Source organism: Meleagris gallopavo, chromosome 7 (assembly GCF_000146605.3).
Source record: "Meleagris gallopavo isolate NT-WF06-2002-E0010 breed Aviagen turkey brand Nicholas breeding stock chromosome 7, Turkey_5.1, whole genome shotgun sequence".
NCBI lineage: Eukaryota > Metazoa > Chordata > Aves > Galliformes > Phasianidae > Meleagris > Meleagris gallopavo.
The window spans coordinates 32,149,673-32,168,942 of NC_015017.2; positions in this window are offsets into that span (position 1 = coordinate 32,149,673).

Below are 19,270 nucleotides of genomic sequence, written 5' to 3' on the forward strand. Positions count from 1 at the left end.
TAGATAGTGGGATAAAAGGTTATTGTTCTTCCATAACCATCTTCATCTGGGTGCATTTACACAAGGGTTGTAACACAGTGAATTCCCTGTTGCCAGTTTGTTTTTCCACCAGTTTAATTCCAAGACTCTACTTACTACTAAGCATTCTTGATTTAAAAAAATGTAGGACCTTCATCTGGCTTGTCTCATCTTTCCAACTTGTATCCAGGGTACAAGCAAGAAGCAGCCTAACACATATTTCTTGTAGCACAGCATATACCTGATGTTACATGTCTAGAGGGTAGGGCAAATGGGGCTGCTTTACAGCACAGGTGTGAGGAATTACATGTGTAATTGCCAGGAAGAGCACTTAAGAGGGAGAGGGGAGGGAGTGAAGGGAGAGCTGGCATGGAGGCAGGTATGTGCATGTGACTGGGGAGGGTGGGCTCTCCAGAGATAGTTGTGCAAGCTTTGTTGTAACTGGCAATGCAACTGTAGGATTTTTTGTTTGTTTGTTTGTTTTTGTCCTTGCTGTAAGTCTAAGCTCTCTTCCAAATTATGGCTAGGCAAGTACTTTATGGTCAAGGTTATGTCTTCTCCTGTATCTGGCTCTTGGCAGTGTGACTGGGACTCAGTAGGCTGTTGCATAGAGGCATCTTCTTCATGAGCAACCTTGGTTATTTGGCTCTGCTCTGCCTTTGTCCTTCTTTTTTTGCCAGAGGTGCTTTTAAGAAAGATAGGCTTGTGAAGAAACTGCATCCACTAAGTATTAAATAGTTTTTAAATCAAGAACTCCCAAGGATAAAAATTTTCCAGAGGAGAGTCTTTCACTTGCCAAGTGATAATGAATTCATCCAAGCAAACCTCTGCAGATACTGCTGTTCTGGTGCTTTGTGTTACTTCCTTCTAATTCTGATGTTACCTTCAGAGTCTTTTTTCTTTCTTTTTTTTTCTCTTCGAAAAGATAAATATAAGGGTAGCATGAATGAGTTGTTCCGCTAAGAATTTCTTAGTTAATATGTATGTCTTACAGCAAGTTCCCCCAAAGACATGCTTATATTAACATTAGCAGAGGGCTCGGACTTCACTCACAGTGATGAAGTTGATGATCCCTGCCTCCTCTCTGGAGGTAGGTGTACTGAATGTGCTTTTCTGTTCTCCTTTTGATCCGTCTAGTTACAGGTCCCACTCTTGGGAAGACCTCCTGTATGTTACAGCATTTGGCACAGGATCTCTTCCAAGTTCTCTGCCTAGTTCTTGCAAGTTGTGATGCTCCACCTGGGGCTGGAGGTGGAGAAGAAACAAGAAAAGCTTTACCCTGTGACCTTATCTCTCATATGTGTTACTCTTTCTCTGGCTGCAATAGCAGATTTTAATAGCTTGTAACTGTGAGTCTGCCATGAATATATTGTTTCTGTTTGCGCTGTTTTCTTTTTAAATGCAATCATAGCTATTCTTTGAGAATGAATTTTCGGAGCTCCTGGAATCTTCATCAAATAAAGCTATGAGGTATTAATTCCTTTGTGAAGATCTGGTGCCTTCCTGTAGACAGCTTGCTCAGATGAAGGAGTTTGAATAACATTGAAAATAACGAAACAGCACCAGCACAGCTACTGGAAGTGTCATTTTCCAAGGGCATGCTTGGAAATCTTATTTCTTATTTTCCAGAAAGTGGTACTTCTGTCTCTTTCTACTGATAGAACTAGTGACCTTGCAACAGACTTTTTTTTTTTAAATTAAAAGTACAGAAGTTTATTGTGATGTTAAAAATACCAGTAAGAATGGTATTATGAGACTTGTTTGTTCTGGGGGGAGTACTTACCCCAGTTTTTTCCATAATCTCCCTAGGATTATATTCTTGGTTTTTATAATCACAAACATAATTACGAGGGATTACTTGCATTGCTATACATTGCGTTCACAAGCTTGAATTTGAGGTTTGTGTGCTTACAGCCACAGAATGTCATTTTGGTATGTGGCATGAGCAAGCAGAGCCCGCTTTCTAGAACAAGGGGAAACAGCCTACTCCAAATTCTACAGGTTTTTGGGACACAGTCAGAACAATAAGTCTTTTTCTTTTGTCCAATGCATTCATAATTCTCTTGTCACTTGTCAAATGAGTAAGAACTCAAAAGCATTCTCTCTTTCTTTTCTAATAAAGAAAGCCTTGAATAAGACAGAGGTGAAATAATCTAATTTAAGAGTGAGGAGAATCTCCTTTATGCAGTTCTGTCTCTATTATCACAAGGCAATGTCAGCTATTGACACCTGGTCAGATTGCAACCTTGACACCTGTTTAGTTATGACATGGTGTTTATGAACAGACAGTAACTCTTCTCTCCAGTATTTTGTGGTTTAGCTCCATGAAAGTGTTCCTCTGTAAATACACAAGTCATAAACCACGTAGGTGGGAGAACAGATTGGGTAGACCCAGGAAGAGTAGTGGAAGTAGAAAGTGGAATTTTTCCTGGCCCAAGGAGAAGCTTCTCCAGCTTTGATTAAGAGTCAGGTGATATGTCTCTTTGTAGCACCATTGCAATGACTGCTTGTGACTAGAAGACAATTGATTAATTTTAAATCCTCTGGCTCCTCAATATCCTTCTGGATATAGAGCGCCCTGAGGAGGACTGGAAAAGTTGTAGCTTTTTTCTTTTTTTTTTTTTTTCAGTCCAAGTGTTCCATTTGGTAACTTCTTGCATTTTCAACTGTGTACTGATAATTTTCCTCTCAGACACTTCCTTTCATTTTGTTGACATGCTTGAAGCAGAGCTGCTTTTATTTCTCTTCCTGTGTTGCATTCCCCATATCTAAGATTCTGGTTCTTTCACCCCACATCTGTTACATTTCTGAGGTCATAGTGTAGTATGACACTGCATTACTACTTTTTATTATATATATTGAAGGTGCTGCTGGCACAGCATAGTGTTATAGAGATGCCCAACAGCAACCTGATATTAAAGCAAAGTACTTCTCCCCTGTGTGAACACCTTTTGTGTGAAAAGTAATCAACTATAGGCTTAAGCAGAGCAAGTCTCTTCTCTTGGCAGTGGTGAGCCTGGTGTTTACCGAAAAATTTTTCTTTACCTTTAAGCCATGTTAAAAGAGCCTGTACAGGCTCTTTTTAAGATAAGGTTTATGATTATTTAAAAAAAAAATTCTCTACAATTTTTAACAAAAATTTCTTCCAAGAGTGCAAAACAAGAGGTGGTGTTTTAATGAGTGAGATTCATGCCAATTGACTGTTGATTTAAGGGAAATTTTGCAGACTGCCTTATGCATTATTCAGTTCCAGTTTCAAAATATCATTATGTACAATTCTTGGTTTCAAGAGGTGATTCTTTCTGCCTTGGTTTTAAAATGTCTGATAACAAGGAAGGCTGTTGCCTTATTCATGTGTGCTTGGCTAAATGACTGTAACTGTTCTTATCAGGATAGAGATTTTTGAGGACCTGGATTGATCTCAGGCTGGTGCATCCACTGAAATCATGGAAGATGAGAGAGCTAGGGTGATGTTATTGTGTTGCACTGCAGACCAGCAAAAAAAAAAACTTCCTGTGACATGTTTGCTATGTCTCAAATACAAGCAGTATAAGACCATTGTCACTTCTTCAAATGGATGGCTGAGGATTTGATGGAGAATGGAGTTCTGTGCCAGTGGAATGGACTTCCTCTGTTTAAATATTCCTTCCTTCATCCAAAACCTCATTATTTTCTTCCCAGAAAGTTTTGACTACAAACTTAATTTTGATAAACTTATTTAATTGTGAACTTTCTTGTTTATGAATTTGGGATGGTGTACTTGGAAATCTAGAAGGCATAAAAATAAAAGGATGCCAGAGAGAAGCTTATTGCTTCTTGTTGATTCAAGACTGATATATTTGAATGAGAATTCTGAGAGTGCCAGTGGGCCAGGGCTAGAACTCAGAACTGACCCAAGATCTCTTTTTCTCTGTACTTCTCTTCATCTTTTGTTCTTTCCATTTTCTCTTTTCTTTCTTTTTCTGTCATAGAGTAATTGCAAGGCTCATTTTCATTTCTTATCAAGCCATGCAGTTTAGCTATAGAGCTTAACGCAAATTTAATTGTTAGAGTGACAATACTTCTGGGATAACTGTAGCACAGAGATTCTCATTAAAAGTGATGATTTTGTGTGGATGTCTAAGTATTGTTCTTACCTTAATTTGATCAGGGGTATTGGTGAATCTAGTCACCCCTTCTCTCCCTTTACAGGCAACATGTAAAGTTAATTTGGTGTAGTCAGCAGGATGTCATTAGTGTTAAGAGGTCCAGAAGTTACTTCTCAGCTGTATACCAAGAAGGCTGTAAGCTGGGAAAGGTATGAGCACTGGCAAGCCATGGCTACCTGCGAAATGCTGGTGCTTTTCTGCTCCTCTCTTACTGAGTAGTTGGAAAAAGCATAGTGCATGCCTTTCCCCACTGGGCTGATTTGGGAACAGTACAATGCTTTAGTGGAAAGAATTATTATATTTGTGAAAGAAAAAGAATTGCAGCCAAGGAAAGGAGAAACCATAGCATATACTGTACTGGGAGCGGCACTGGTAACAGCCAAGAAGGAGAGGCACTGATTAAACAAATTAGTGCTTAAATGTTTAAATCCTTGCAAGAGCAAATGAAAGCCCTGTGGACAGTAGCCTGTAACTAGGGAATGGTGTACCATCATCATCTTGGCTTCTGGCATATGCCACATACAACTAGTAGAACATAATGCCCTTAAAGACCAGCCTCTACATTTGAGAGATAATAAAAGTTTATGGGATTTTTTGCAGTTCGACTGCTCTAATCAATTCCAGATCTCTAAGGCAAAACAGTGTCTATTAGTAAGAGTTGAGACAGTATCAGGGCTGACGCAAGCTCAAGTGGTCTTACAGGTTTCAAAGGGTAATACCATTGGGATTTGAAATTGTTGTTTTGCTATTTGCCCCAATTTTTTTTTCAATCAAGTAAAGGAAACTACTGCTGGAGTGGTCCAGGGATGGGCATGAAATACAGGAATCTAGTGGATTTTTCATATCCCACATAACCCCCAGGCTAATGATACTACTGAATGTACTAATGGCCTCTTGAAAGAGGCACTGAGAAGCCCCATCCTTACTTCCTGGAAAAAAAGAAACTAAAGATACTGTAAACTGGCTCCACTTTTCAAGACAACCAGTCTTAGGGGAAAGACTATTGGATCAATACCCGATGGATAGTTCCAATGTTTTAGCCATCTATGCAGATCCAAGTGTGATAGAATTGTTCCATCTGCTTTATTACATGCTAATTATGTTTTTATAGATATGTTTACTGTTGTGTATTTTCCATCAAAAAAGTTATTATGAAATTGGTGATGGTTCCACATTTTTGTGAATACTGCCGTTATTATCAGCTTTGTATATAACTTCTGTCACCATATAGAAATTTCTATATAAACACAGGGCAAAAACCTCTCCACCATCCAGCTACTGTTCCAAAATGCTTCACAGCAGCTGAGTTATGAAGAGTTCTAAAGAGGGATAATGAAGAACCTTCATAGGTATTTCTAAAGTGCTCTTCCCAAGATACCATGAAGGTACTTGTTTAAAACAGATGGGTGATGGAAGCTAATGTGAAGTGGATGGGAGAAGACTGAGCTCCTGTTATACCAGAATGGATATTACAGTAGATGTTCTGCTGAATGCAACTTAGTTTGATGCTTTTATATAAGGTAGCGATTAAAAGGGTTGCATAGAGAGGAGCAGTGTAGTCAGCATGGTGGGTCAGTAAGATGTTTTTTACTTCAATGTTGTGTTTGTATCACTAGAGCAGGATTGCTTTTGTCAGAGCAGTAGAAGAACAGTTCTACAGAGATGGCCTGGCTCCCAGTTTTTGGGCTAATATGTAAAGGAAAGAGAAGTTGCATCCTGACAATATCATCTGGATTAGTTCTGCACAACTTAAAGCAAAACTGCTATAAAAAACCTTATCTTCTGAAACATCTTTTGAGAATTAGTCTGGAGAGAAATAGTCCTTCTGAATTGTAGAGCGGATTCTTTTCCTCTGCATAAGTCATCTATAATGCCACTGCTCAGCAATTCTTATTTCTACCGAGCATCTCTGCTACTTGCAGTGGGCAGTAAAATAATTGGTTTTGCTTCATCAATCACACCTTCACTTTTTAAGTGTTTTTAACTAGCTTTCTGATACTGTTAGTGGGGGAAAAAACTATAATCAGCAACATAAATCAAATAAAAACTGATGCTTTGCCACTTCTCCTTTTTATTGAGGAGACAATGCTGTGAGGTTAACTTTTTTTCTTTTTGTAAGTACTATAAGGAATCCAGATTTTCAGTGACTACTACCTGTCTTAGAATCACAGAATGGCTTGGATCTGAAAGGACCTTAAAGATGATCCTGTTCCAACCCCCTGCTGTGGGCAGGATTGACAACCACTAAATGAGGCACCAGATCAGGCTGCTCAGGACTCAATCCAACCCAGCCCTGAATGCCTCCAGGGATGTTTATAATAACAGCAGCCTTGCTATTAATAGATACTGGCTTATGTTGTGATTACAGGATATCTTAAGAAATCAGTAAAGCAATTAATGTCATACGATGTGTTTAAAGTGAGAAGGTAGACATATCACCTCTAGCTGGAGGAAGGGCTGCAGCTATAGCAAAAGGTAATATTTTAATGTAGAAAGTACACTTTAATAACCATGTTCTCAAATAAAGGGGCAGAGCTGTTAGGGCAATTCGGTGTTACTATGGTTTAATAGTTGACACAAAAATACTGCTGTTTTGATGCCTATTTTAAGTTACTTCATAATCTTCTGTGGTCTCTTTACTGTTGGATATTGCTTCAGCAAATGCTGGCACAGAACTGTGGTAGCTCAGTATGAATCATGAAGGTGGAAGTGTTGTCAGAGGATTATGGAGTTGAAAAACAAACTCTCTTTGAGGAAATGTCTCTAGGAGTTGGGAGAAACATAACTTTCATAATGTCAGGAAGGCTCTTACAAAGAAATTCTTAAAATAGCCATCTTTTGGTTGTAGACTAAAGTTTCAGTATATACTCGATTCTAGTTCTGTGGAAAAAAAAGATTTGCCCAATATCTAACAAGATGCATTTTTTTTTCCTTGCATTTCTTAAATCTACTATCACTATATAAATACTGTGGATGTAGCAATCAAAAGTATGAAGTCCTTGAGGAACTTAGCTAATTCTATGCACCTTCAAACAAAATTTAACACCTAGCCATCTAAACCCACTGATTTGCAGTAGGTGAAAGGAATCACTTATGCAGGTATGTCTATGCAGGCTGCACGTGACTTGGCACAGCTCATGCTGGGCCAGTTCCCCACCTCCATCCAGTACTTCTCCTCATGCCTTATTCGTGTCTTTTTTTTTTTAATATGTATGTTGTAAACAATTGCTATCGAGGATGAAGTACAGGAAGAGTGAAATCATCAAAAGTCTGGTGAACACCTCAAGAACTCACTAAGAATTGCAATCACTTCTGTTGAACCAGACAGATGTATTAGTTTCAGAACAACAAGATCAAATATCCCATTAGTTTTACTGTTTTCTTGCTTTTTCTAAAAAATGCTTTAGTATGAAATGGCAATGGAATTGCCAGGTCATCACAGCCTGAGCCAGTGGTTGAGTACCAGGTAAGAAGGCTAACCCAGGAGCTCAGGTACAAGCAATGAAGCTGAGCGACCAGAAGGGGTGGAGCCTGGATCCACTCCTCACCCTCATTTAAGGGTTAGCAGCTAAGGGAGCAGCTTGCTTCTGGATGGAGATCACACCCTCCTTGAGCTGTCATCAGAAAGGGTGAGCCAATTTTCCCTTTTTATCTGCTATTGCTCCATAGCGTTTGTATGCCATTAGAAGGAACTATCATCACCATCTTTTGCCACGTAGAAATATATGTAATGAAGTTTTGCAACTTATGTACATTAACTATATTACGTTTCGTGTGCAACCCAAGGGCGTTCTTCACTTAATACAGCACAGACCAGCTAAAAGGTTGGACAATTATCACTTGCTGAAGTGAAATGCTTACAAAACAACAGAAAACATTAAATGAATCCTGGACTCTTCCTGCTTTACAGCAAGCATAGGAAAATATTAATTTTAAACTAGCACAACTAGAGTGTTCAAAAGTACTCTTATACACAGTTATTGTTGTCTGTCTATAACCTCTTACTGACATTTCAGCTGCAAACCTTTTTCAAAGTGGGTAAGGAACTGATTAACGGTGCAGGTTTATGGAGACAAACTCAAGTCAATTAAGCCCCAGGAGAGTCCATCAATTAGTGTCAGTCAGGAAACCCTTTTTTCACTTAAATTAATATAATGGAAGATAGCACTCATTCAAGGTTCAAGAAACTTCTGCCATGCTAAAATATACCCTTTGCAATAAGAATCTTATAGCCACTAAAATGCTTATTCCTCCAAAACAAGCATGAATAATACTGTTGTTTTACTAGCTTTCTAATTTGTCTCTTTCATGCTGGCTGATATAATGATAACTATAGGCTTTTAGACTGGGAGATGTGCGGAGAAGAAATTGCTCTATTCTGGTGCAGTAAGTCCAGTCAAGTGTTTTGAAGGTAAGTTTTGAATCATTGGATGTATTGTGAGAGCTATCAAACTGATTCTCTCTTGAAACCCATATGCAATGGAGGGAATTGTTTTAAATCTGTTGATTGCTAAATAGGAGGCTTGATTTGTCACCTTTTTCATGCAGCAATCAGATGAAACCTTGCAGATGATGTAGGAAATTAGTCTCATAGTGAGGAGGTGAGAAGCACCTAACAATAACCCTTCAAAATTTTTGGAAACGAGGCTTCCATTTTTAAAAGTTAATTTTTATTTTATTCTCATTGCTCACTTTTGGAAGATAATCTGTAAAGGGAAGATGTTATTCTGATTTGAAAGATCATTGCCACGAAGAGGGTGTGTGAAGGACAGTTGTTAGCTTTGCCTTCTCCTGTGAGTCCCCTCCCATAGGGATGGGAGGTTCCCGAGTTTCTTCACACAAATATTGCTGATCATCACCTACTGGCCAGTAGACCTAGTTTGCCTGGCCTATCAGTTGGGCTTCAGTATACAGAAACTTTGCTGTTCACAGGAATGCTTTTTTTGTTACAATGCTAGCCTCGAAGGCACAAATCCCTGTATGCTGATTACCGAGGCCATGAGTATACCCTTTTCTTAGGGCAGATATTGTGTTTTCCATTTCTTGGGGGACACTTCATTTTTGGTGTATGTATCATTTTATTGAACTGTTTTGCACTGAAAGTGTTTCTTATGTATATTGCATTCCATGCTGCAGCCTGTGGCTAAGGCGCATATCAGTAAGCATATTGCTATTGATTTTCACATTGTCTTCCTTTCCATGTGCATATGAAGATGAAATTTGTTTCCAGTCTGTCCCTTACAGTGATCTGTTTGACTCTGTGGTTTGTGAAAACTGATTGTGCTTTTGATGCGTGGGGAGAAAAAATGATTTTTATTATGGGATCATTCATGACTTGGTGAGCTACAGAGTCCCAGAAATGATCAGAGGCTGGTGATTTGATACGAAAGGAAATAGCTAGGTTTTGGGTACTCGAGTTAGCCTGAGTAAGGAAACGGTGGTACAGAACAGAGTTGACCTGTGGTGGCTCCTGGGGATGAGTTGGATGATGCCTGACACCCAAGATGAGACTAAAACCTACCCAAGCTCATGTGACTTACTCAAAAGACATTGAGTTTGTCACCTCAGGTCCTTAGTGCCTGCAGTCATGTAAACATGGTTCTCATGCAATGCTCCCGACAATGTTAACACATGTGGTGTTTTCTGCACAGCTGTTCGGCTATGAAAGTTAAGTATTACACAGCTATCATCAAAACATTTTTTTAATTAGCTGCTTCTTCATCACTGTATTTAATTACAAACACTTTGCCACAGGGAGTGTTTACATCTTGTAACCTCTGAATGAGAGAATACAGAAGCTGTAACGCAGCAATCTAGACATGTGTAAAATGGCACGAAGGGCTAAAACTTTTTTCACATTGAGATCTGTATTAATTTTACACATCACAGGGTGAGACCTGAAGAAACACTGCTGAAGAACTTCTGATGCAAAATGTCAAAGCTCCATATGTGACTGAAGTACAGCATATATTTGTCTACAAAGGCTTTCAAGAAATCATGTTAATAGGAGACCACTATTACCTAGTAGACTTATTAATTTATTGCCAGGTAAAAATTCTATTCATATTAGAGCTCATAACTCATATTTCCTTCATTTCTTTAAGCAGTGTTTGTCACAACTGCATGATGGATGATGGTCCTATAGCTTTTTATATTACATAAAAGAAAACAGTTCTTCCAGCTTTATGTTTAGACTTTAATGGTTAGTGACAGTCTGGTAAGCATTTTCTATAAGAGAATGGATAATTCTCACTGTATGGTACGAAACATACAATATAATATGAAAAATTCTCCTTGTAAGATACACAAGAGTAAATCTATTGTCTTTGAGAATGTGAATTACTCCTCTTGCTCCAGTGTGACTGGGAGGTCTGCAAGAAATGCAGCCAAATACATGGCTGTGCATGCACTGATTCAAATATATAACTATTACTATATAACTATTTTTAACCATATTTGAGGGAGAATGTAGAAATGACTTCTTACCTCTTCTTCCTGATATTTTTTGCAAGCTTTCTGAATGTTTAAGAATAATATTGTCCATAATTTCAATCTATTTTTACCAACATATTTTCTGTTCAGAGGTAGGAGGTATAGTCAGAAAAACCCACACAGAATATTTCTTGGTTTGAAACTTCCATTTTAAATAGTGGCTGCAGAGGAGATTCCGGAAACCTATGGACTTTCTGAGAGGGCTTCTGGGCAATAGCCAGGCATAGCACTGATTTATTCAGGAGTCTGAAATACAAGGAATCCAGTGGGCTTTTCCTCTTGCTTGTGATTTAAGATATGCGGTGGTGTATTGGTGTCATTACTCACAATTTAGGGAGCACAGGTGGAAAAATACGAAAATGTAGGAAGTGTTAACTTCAAGATGTGCTTCCTAAAGCCAGCATTAGGGGGGTCCTGTTAGTCCTGCATTGAGGTGGCAGAAAAGGAAGGAAAAGCACTGCTGTAGAAGTGATTTCCCATCCCCAGAAGGCATTTTCTCCTCCACTGTCAGCTGTTATTAGGCACAGTGTCTGAAGCTGCAGAAACAAGCAGTCCTCTCGGCAGCCCTATTTGTCTGTAAAAGGTGTGTGGTCTCTGCTGTTCCCAAGCCCTAAGCACCAGGGTGGGAAGCTGTGTTGTGATGAATGTGTTTTCCTCACTCCCTTAGGCCACCTCTCAGGGTATTCACAATACAAATAGCTCCACTCTCAAATTCTCTTGTTAAGGAGAAACACTTTGAAAATCTACATATAAGCAAGAAAGGAATTCAAGTAATTTGGGAACAAACACGTTTTAGCAGCATTCATTAAGTGCCTTGGCTTTGCTTGGCCACATACTCCTCTAAATAAAGCAGTTTGCTTCTCTTCCACTTAAGCTTAACCAGGAGCACGATTTCACACACTTGCCAACCTATTAGCCAAGTTCATTATCCTTGATTCATTTGAGATGCATTTCAATGCCACTTGAACTTGTTGGTCCTCCATGAGATATTGACGCTTTGAGAGTAGCTTGTTCAGGTAGGAAGTGTCCTAGATGCAGCTGTTTAACTTCTTGCCACCACAGAGTGTGAGATCTTCCCAAATAGAACCAGAGCTCAGTTTGCCTCCCTCAGAGGATGCTGTTGCTCATTCCTCAGTGCTTTTGACAAATGAATGACAACTATCCATTTTGTTATTTTCCTGCATGGGTCAGTGGGAGAATCTTTATTCTAGCACTTCCTGCTCTGTCTCTCTTATTAAAGTTTTGGAGGTTGTTTTCTATTTAGCTGCTGATGGACTGTATAATTTAAGTTTTCTTTGTGTTACCTAGTGAAGAACACTTAACTTTTCTGTAAGTGACTTTTAGAAGTAACCAACAGTTACAGATGTTTCACTGACTTCCTCTGAGATAATGACTTTAATGACAAGATTTAAACATCTATAATATGCCAAATCGCCATCAGAAATGATTTCATTTTGGATGATATAGTTGGTATTTGCTACCTGTAGTGAATGAAACATATTAAACATAGGAAATTATCTATCTATGATGTTTGCCTTCTCTGTCTATTTCTTATCTTGGATGGCAACTGTTTGCATTTCCCTGGTGGAAGTCTCCAAATGAGACGAGTGCTAAGTGAGCTTTTTATGCTCAGCTGGTAAGTGGAGTGCGTTCTGCATCATATATGAAATAAGTTGTCTTGCAAACAATTGTACTTGGTGTGATGTTCCAATGAACTAATGGCTGTTCTGAGGGGATTCTGACAAGAAGTAATAGCACTTTTAGTTAAGGTAGCTACTTGAGATGTAACAAGAAGGTGTGTTAGTCTTTCTGAAGTGGTGAAGTTATCTTGGAGCAGGAATGTGGCCCACCATGTAAATGCAAGCATGTAGGTCAGAGATTTGGCAATGAATGCTGCTGGGGAGTAGGTTTCTTTTTTTTTTTAAATTTTCATTTTATCAAATATAGAAAAAAATTATAACATAGTAACCGTAGTATGGAAGTTCTGATTGAAACTTTTGATATTATAGACTGCCAAATCTACATATTGGATATAGCTGTTCCATAATTCTTATGGAACAAATGCTAACAAAGTAGGAAAGTTGTATTTTCAGAAAGTTTTTTCTAATTTTCCATTTTTTTTGTTTGTAAACGTCTCAAAATGAAACAATCCTCAAAGCCAGCCTTTGTTGGAATAATATTTTGTTGAAGCTGAGTTTATTTGTTAAAATAGTTCAAATCAGAACATTTAGGTTTCAGTGACTATTTCTCACTCCTTAAGAGTCACTTAATATCTGTACTACTTCAGTTTTGCACCAAAATGTCCCATGTAATCAATTTCTTTTAAAATATCAACCTCTTAGGCCATTGCCATGGCCTAGTAGTTTAAAACAAAGCTCATCCTTAAACCATCTGAAATAATCAAAAAGTTGAGCTCCTGCATTGCACAAGATCTGGCTTTAAAGCTACAGCACATCTTGTTCTACTCTCACATTATGTACACTTCTCTGATTCAACAACCAAAGCAGAGTGGCAAATAAAATCTGCTTCAGCCTGCAGTAGCTTGTTTCAGAACTACAGGAAACTCTTTGTTTCTCTTTTTGCAAAAACAGTGAAGGATCCTCTGAGGCTCCTTCACCTTTTCCTACTGTCCTCTTTTAAAAAAAAAAAAAAAAAAAAAAAGAGTTGTTGCAGCATGGTGAGCCAACAGCTATAATGTGAGACATCTGTGCCTTGGCATGGAGCTATATGCATGCATGGGTTGGGTTGACCTGTTCCAAAGAGCTGGAGGTCAGGAACTCATCCTGAGAGAGCTGGGCAGTGGTGAAAGGCAAGTGCATTGCAGAAACAAAGGAAATGTACTAAGAACAGCATTTATAAGCACTAGTTTCACTGGCTGCTTCACTTGTTCCTTCATCTCTTGCTTTCCTGTATGCTGTTTGGTTTACCTAGTGGTGTTGGCGCTGTGCAGAATTCTGATGAGGGAGCCTGAAACCACTGTTGTGGCTTTTTTCCAGCATGTGGAAGAGAACATCTGTCAGTATTCAACTTGCTGTGCCTAGTTACCTGTGTAACACTTCTTCCTTCAGCAGCTGAGTGTGATGGGCTAATTAGGGATGAAATCCAGGACTATCACAAACCAGCACTGCAGATCTGATATTCATCAGTGTTATGAGTGTGGTATATGCTTACAGCATAGCAGGAGTGACAGCAGTTCAGACAGGTCAGCACTGGGCTTATTTGGGGTGTGTTTGTAGCAAGGTGGGCTAGTGACAATGTTTTCTGAGTTCGTGAGCAAGTGGATGTGATTAAATGTACGGTGAGTCATTTCCAGTGATTGCAATGCATCTGTAGCATAGATCTGTAACAAATCCTGTATTTCTGAGGCTTTTTGAGTTTGCCAAGATGTGCAAACTTATTTTAAAGCAGGCAGGCAGTAAGTTGGATGCTCCTCAGTGGCACTGAGCACAGAGTAGATTTGTATATGGTGGAGAGCAAATGATAGATATCTAGGCAGGTGGTAACCAAAAATCTCAGATAAACCTAGAGAATCCTGGTCTTTGAAAAGGGCAGAAACATTTATCACTCCTCCTAGTAGCTGTATAGCAAAGGACTTCTCTGGGGTAATCTGGCACAAATCTTTCTTGTTGCTGTGTGTGCACGTTTACCACCTGCTACGTTTTAATAGATTATCTTCTCTCTGTAAGTGAACATGCTTTGTGCCATGGGTTTGCTTCAGAGGTTATCTATAAATGTCTGAAATGTTGAAATTAACAGAAGGTTTCCTGTGTGTGTGGAAAAACTTCTTACAGGTTAGTCCAGATTAGGAGGGGAAGGGAAAAACATGCAGTAGGAGGTTTCACTGACAGGGAGGTTTAGCACCAGGATGTCTCCAGCATTTTGAATACACCTAGTTAGGCATGTACAGCTGTTCCTGAGGCAAAGCAATATGACAGTACTCAAGTCAGAAATTTTCTCCAGTTGAAGCAATAAGGAACTGTGATAATAACTTGAAGTCAGTGGGTAACACAGGTGAGAAAACTATGGTTTCCTGAGAGCTACTCTAGGAAATAATTTTTCCTTAAAGAGGACAAATTACACTTAATTCTGCAACTGCTTCTATCTATGATGATTTCAATCCATGCAATGACACTGTGCAGGAGGACAGTAGCATGAATTATTCCATAATCTTCTTAAAAGCAAGTGAAGAGCTGGAGAAATGCACTTATCAGAACCCTCTTTTGTGAAATCTGGTGGCGTGATCGTATGCAACTTCTGTATAAAGCAACTTCAATGTATTTCTTCCTCTTTCTTTCCTATAAAGGACAAATTGTCATTCCTATTGAGTACTTGTGCTTGAGCTACAGAAGGCATTTGACATTGCTGGACTTTAAAGCTCTTTTTGAGGAGTATCACAACCCGGCCTTGAGAGATCTGCAGTTTTGGAGGTGAGAAAGGCAACAACACAGAATGCTTTTAAGAATGGCTTTGATGATATGAAAAGGTAATAACAAGCACATCCACCTCCCTGGCAGGTGGATGTGGGGGAAGAGTAGCTGTCAGCAGACTTCTTTTTCCTGCTTCCCAAACTATGTTTCATTATGACTATTGTTTATCAAGAAAAGACTTTGAAAATGACAAATGCCAAAGTAACCTGGAAACCTGCTGAACTTTTCTGGTCCTTGAATAAATGTTTGACTTTTCAACACATGGGTATTTGAATGCTGTAGACAGATCTATATCCAAGCAAATGGATGTAGATGGAGAGGAAGGAAAGGGCTGATTTGTAATTAGATTTTAAATATCATTGACACTTACCTCTTACCATAGGGCATATCTGCATAATGTTAACAGAAGAGGTGAGTGACGCTGTACTGTACTCTCTGCTAAGTAAGAGATGCACCTGCTTCTCTATCAGAAATGCAGATTTTCAACATCTTCTTCTCAGTGTCAGACCTCTGTACCCCTTCTTGTTTTGTAATTCAAGGCTATACTCGTGGGGGAAGTGTGTTCATCTTTCTTAATGGGCTTGCATAGATCCGTAAGTCTTAGTGGGAGTTATAAATGGTCTTTGAAGGAAAAATACCCCTTTAATGTTGTATTGTAGCTTCAAGTCTCAGTGCACAGCAGGACCTGTACATGTATGTGTGTACGGTACCTGAGGGGCACAGTTTTGAAACACTTTATTACTTGGACAAAAAAAGGGTTGTGACCTGTCTCGCTGCTTTGTATTAGGGTTGTAATATTTGTAAAGAAGAGAAGGAAAGCACTGCTCACGTTTTACTTCAGAAGTTTGGTCTCATTAAAATTGAAAGATGCTGTAATGACCAATCACTGGTTCATGGAGTAACACTGATAGGAGAAAGTGGCTGATGAGCTTCAAGAGAACTCAATCTCAGCCCAATCTTAGGATAAGATTAAAAAAAAAAAACAAACAAAACAAGAGCCTTCATCTTATCCATTCTTTTTCTTTGTTTCAGAGGAAAATTTCTGTACATGACATGTAATACTGATCTATTCAAACTTTGTTGGTATTTTATATTTCTTACTGCAAATGCTTTGAGACCATGCTTTTTTTTTTGTCTATACAGCTTGTCTTCTCTTTTGTTTTTCTTTAGTTGCTTTGTTCCTGGTGATCTCCTGTTACTTGTGATTTTTTTCAAACTTGTAGTGTTTCAGATTTTTAAGAGGTACTTCGATTTCATGAGGTAGTGAGTAAAGATGAAGTGAAGGAGAGGTAACAAAAAAAGGGCTGCATATTTTTTGCTTTACGTGGTCATGAATGAAATCTGCTCTGAGCACCAGGAGCAACCTTGCCATAGATCAGCATGCTACCCAGGTAACACCATGCTTTTCAGCTGGGTGAATTTGCCCTTATGGTGGTTTGATTGTTGAAAATGATATTCTGCTACAGATTGTGATGTACTTAATGTTTCAGTTACGGTGAGGACTGTATCTTATTAAATACTTTGTGTTCTTGAAGTCTGAAACACTATTTGGCTCAAACTGCTGCAGAAAGCCTGCTTCTTTATTATGACTATTACATTTTCTTCCTGCATGAGGTATAAGCTGTACCACTACTGCTCAGGTTGGAAGTGAATTGGAGTTGATGATAAATGCAGCATTCCCAGCAATTTGTAGCTGGCTTTGTCCCTGCTGGTCCAAAGAAGGAAGCTATGCAGTTGCTCAGCCACAGTGACTGTAACTAATGAGGAGCCAAAGCCCCTTATCTCAGCTGATAAATCCTCATCTCCTTATATCTGTCTTCAGCGTTGTCACTTCAGTGCTTGGCTCTGCTGCTAGGTTTCTTTCAGAAGCAGGAGGTAACAACATCAGACTTGCTGAGCACAGTAGCTATATGCAGCATTTAAAGCAAAACAACCTTCACAGAAATGTCTCCAACTTAAAATAACTGTTCCCAGTCCTCTAGCAAAATAGTACTCTACTGTCAGCTTACTACTGCGGGACCACTCAGGTGATTGTATTTGTGAAAATCTCTTGCACTTCATATCTTAGTCCTATAAAGTACTATTCTACTACCCCAGATGAAAATATAAAGCAGTATGATGTCTAGGAAAGACCTCCTGTGGGAAGCCTCCAGAAACATCTTCTCATCTTATTAACTCAAAAATAATAGCTTGAATGTTTTGTATACTTCGTGTTTTCATTCAGGCTGTATTTCAAAGTTTGCTTATGAAACTTAAGAGAATTTGTTTGTTAAGGTGTATCTGATATCTTGCCTTACTGAAGCATGTCTGCTTTGCATGTCTCTATCAGTGTCAGAAATACCTGTTTTCATTGACTGGTCTACTTTTATTTTCAAGAGATCCGTGCAGTCTATCTTGATGATTTTTTTTGTCACTTGTATATACTGTTGTAATGCACATCCAGCTGTAGAAGTCTGATCTTTAAGTCTTTGGACAATCCTTCCACCTTCTTTGCTGTGAATTGGTGCTGTTGTCCTAACCAGGTCCTCGAGGATTTCTGTCCTCAGAGTTCTCAACGATAATTGCTAATAGTTCTTAAATGGCTTAAGTTAATTCCTTGAGTACTTGAAAATGTTCCTAAAACTTGACTGCATTCAGTTTGAATATTCTTCATCCTGTCCTTTTTGTATTCCTGCCCTACACTTTTATCTTCTAGATAAAATTAATTGTTTAAGTATCTGACTGTAATTAACCTTCTTAGTGAAAACTAAATTCAGAAAGTCTTTGGGTACTTGAGCTTTTCTGCAATTCTGTTACTTGTTTGACTAAAACAAGTGAACTTGATGGTTCTTTATCTTCTGTTACGGATAATGCATTTTTAGTCTTTCTTATTTACGTTAATAGCTAGTTATAACTTGCTTTGAGTTATTGCCTTTTCAGTTCAATTCTTACATACTTGTGCTATTCTTTTATGCTTGCTCTTAATTATATTTCTGCTTTCAGTGTAATTCTCTTTAAAGATGGTTTCCTTTTGATTATCTGGATTGTTAGAGGTACTGAATCTCTTTAATTCTGTTTTATCTGCATCAGGATTATTTGATATTGTGTTCTTAATTGTCTGTACTTTATCTATCAGGTCTCCTGCACTTTTCGTTAGAGAGTATTTTATAATCCTCAGGGACAATCTTGATTATTCCTCCAAAATTGCTGACGTTACCATTTTTAAATATATGCTTTCCTCATGTTTAGATTATTAATACAGTTGTGTTGTGAATATTTACGTCTTTACATTTTTATTTCTAGGAGGTGCCAATTATAGGTGTGCAGAAATAATGGCGTGACTCAAGACTGCTTTGACAGGCAAATCCATCTGCAGTCTAGGCTCTGGGCATACCTATTTATTGCCTAGGAAAAAAAAAAAGTTGAACCATTTGTGTAAGAAAAAACAATTCACACAAGTTCCTAACATGAATAAGCACATACAAAGTATAAAAAACTGTTCTACAGCTTCAAGTGTGACAGCTTGTTCAGCACAGCGCTACGTAGTATAATTGCTCTGTAAAGGGAGTAGATGTTTTGTCTGTTTTGCTTTTTATTGGATGCTCAAGGTGGTTATTTAGTGTGCATCTACTATGCATTATGTATTGGTTACATGCAGGTACTGCCTATTTATGCCTGGCCGACTCCTCTTTGCTGTGGCTGTTCCTCTCTCCTTCCTTCCATACCACTCTCCCCACCTTGGAAGCCTCAGACATCCAAGTCAGAGGTATTTCAGTAACTGCAGCTATGCCACTGAATTGTAACTTTCATTTTATGTTGGGAAACTAATCTGAGAGGTGCCTAATGATCCTAGGAGAAAGATCTCCCAGCACAGCATAATCTAATGGATATTTAGAGTGGCAATCTAGCAGGCACAACAAATGAAGCAGTGCTGGAAATCCATGGTTGCAGCAGCAGCTCAAATTTAAAACATTTCTGCTCCCTGTATCTGCATTTCACACAGCTATCAGTATCAGCTTATTCTGTAAGCTTAGTTGGCTCTTCTCTTTCTCCTCAAAATCCCTCCCAGAAGCTCCCTGCTGCAGTCCTGTTTACCAATTAGCCTCTGCTTCTGTTGTGTGCAGCTATGGCTTAGAAAAAAGCAGTACCTTTTTGTTCCATCTGTGGAACAAACTGCCTTGTGCTTCTGTTGCTCGCTTCTGTTGA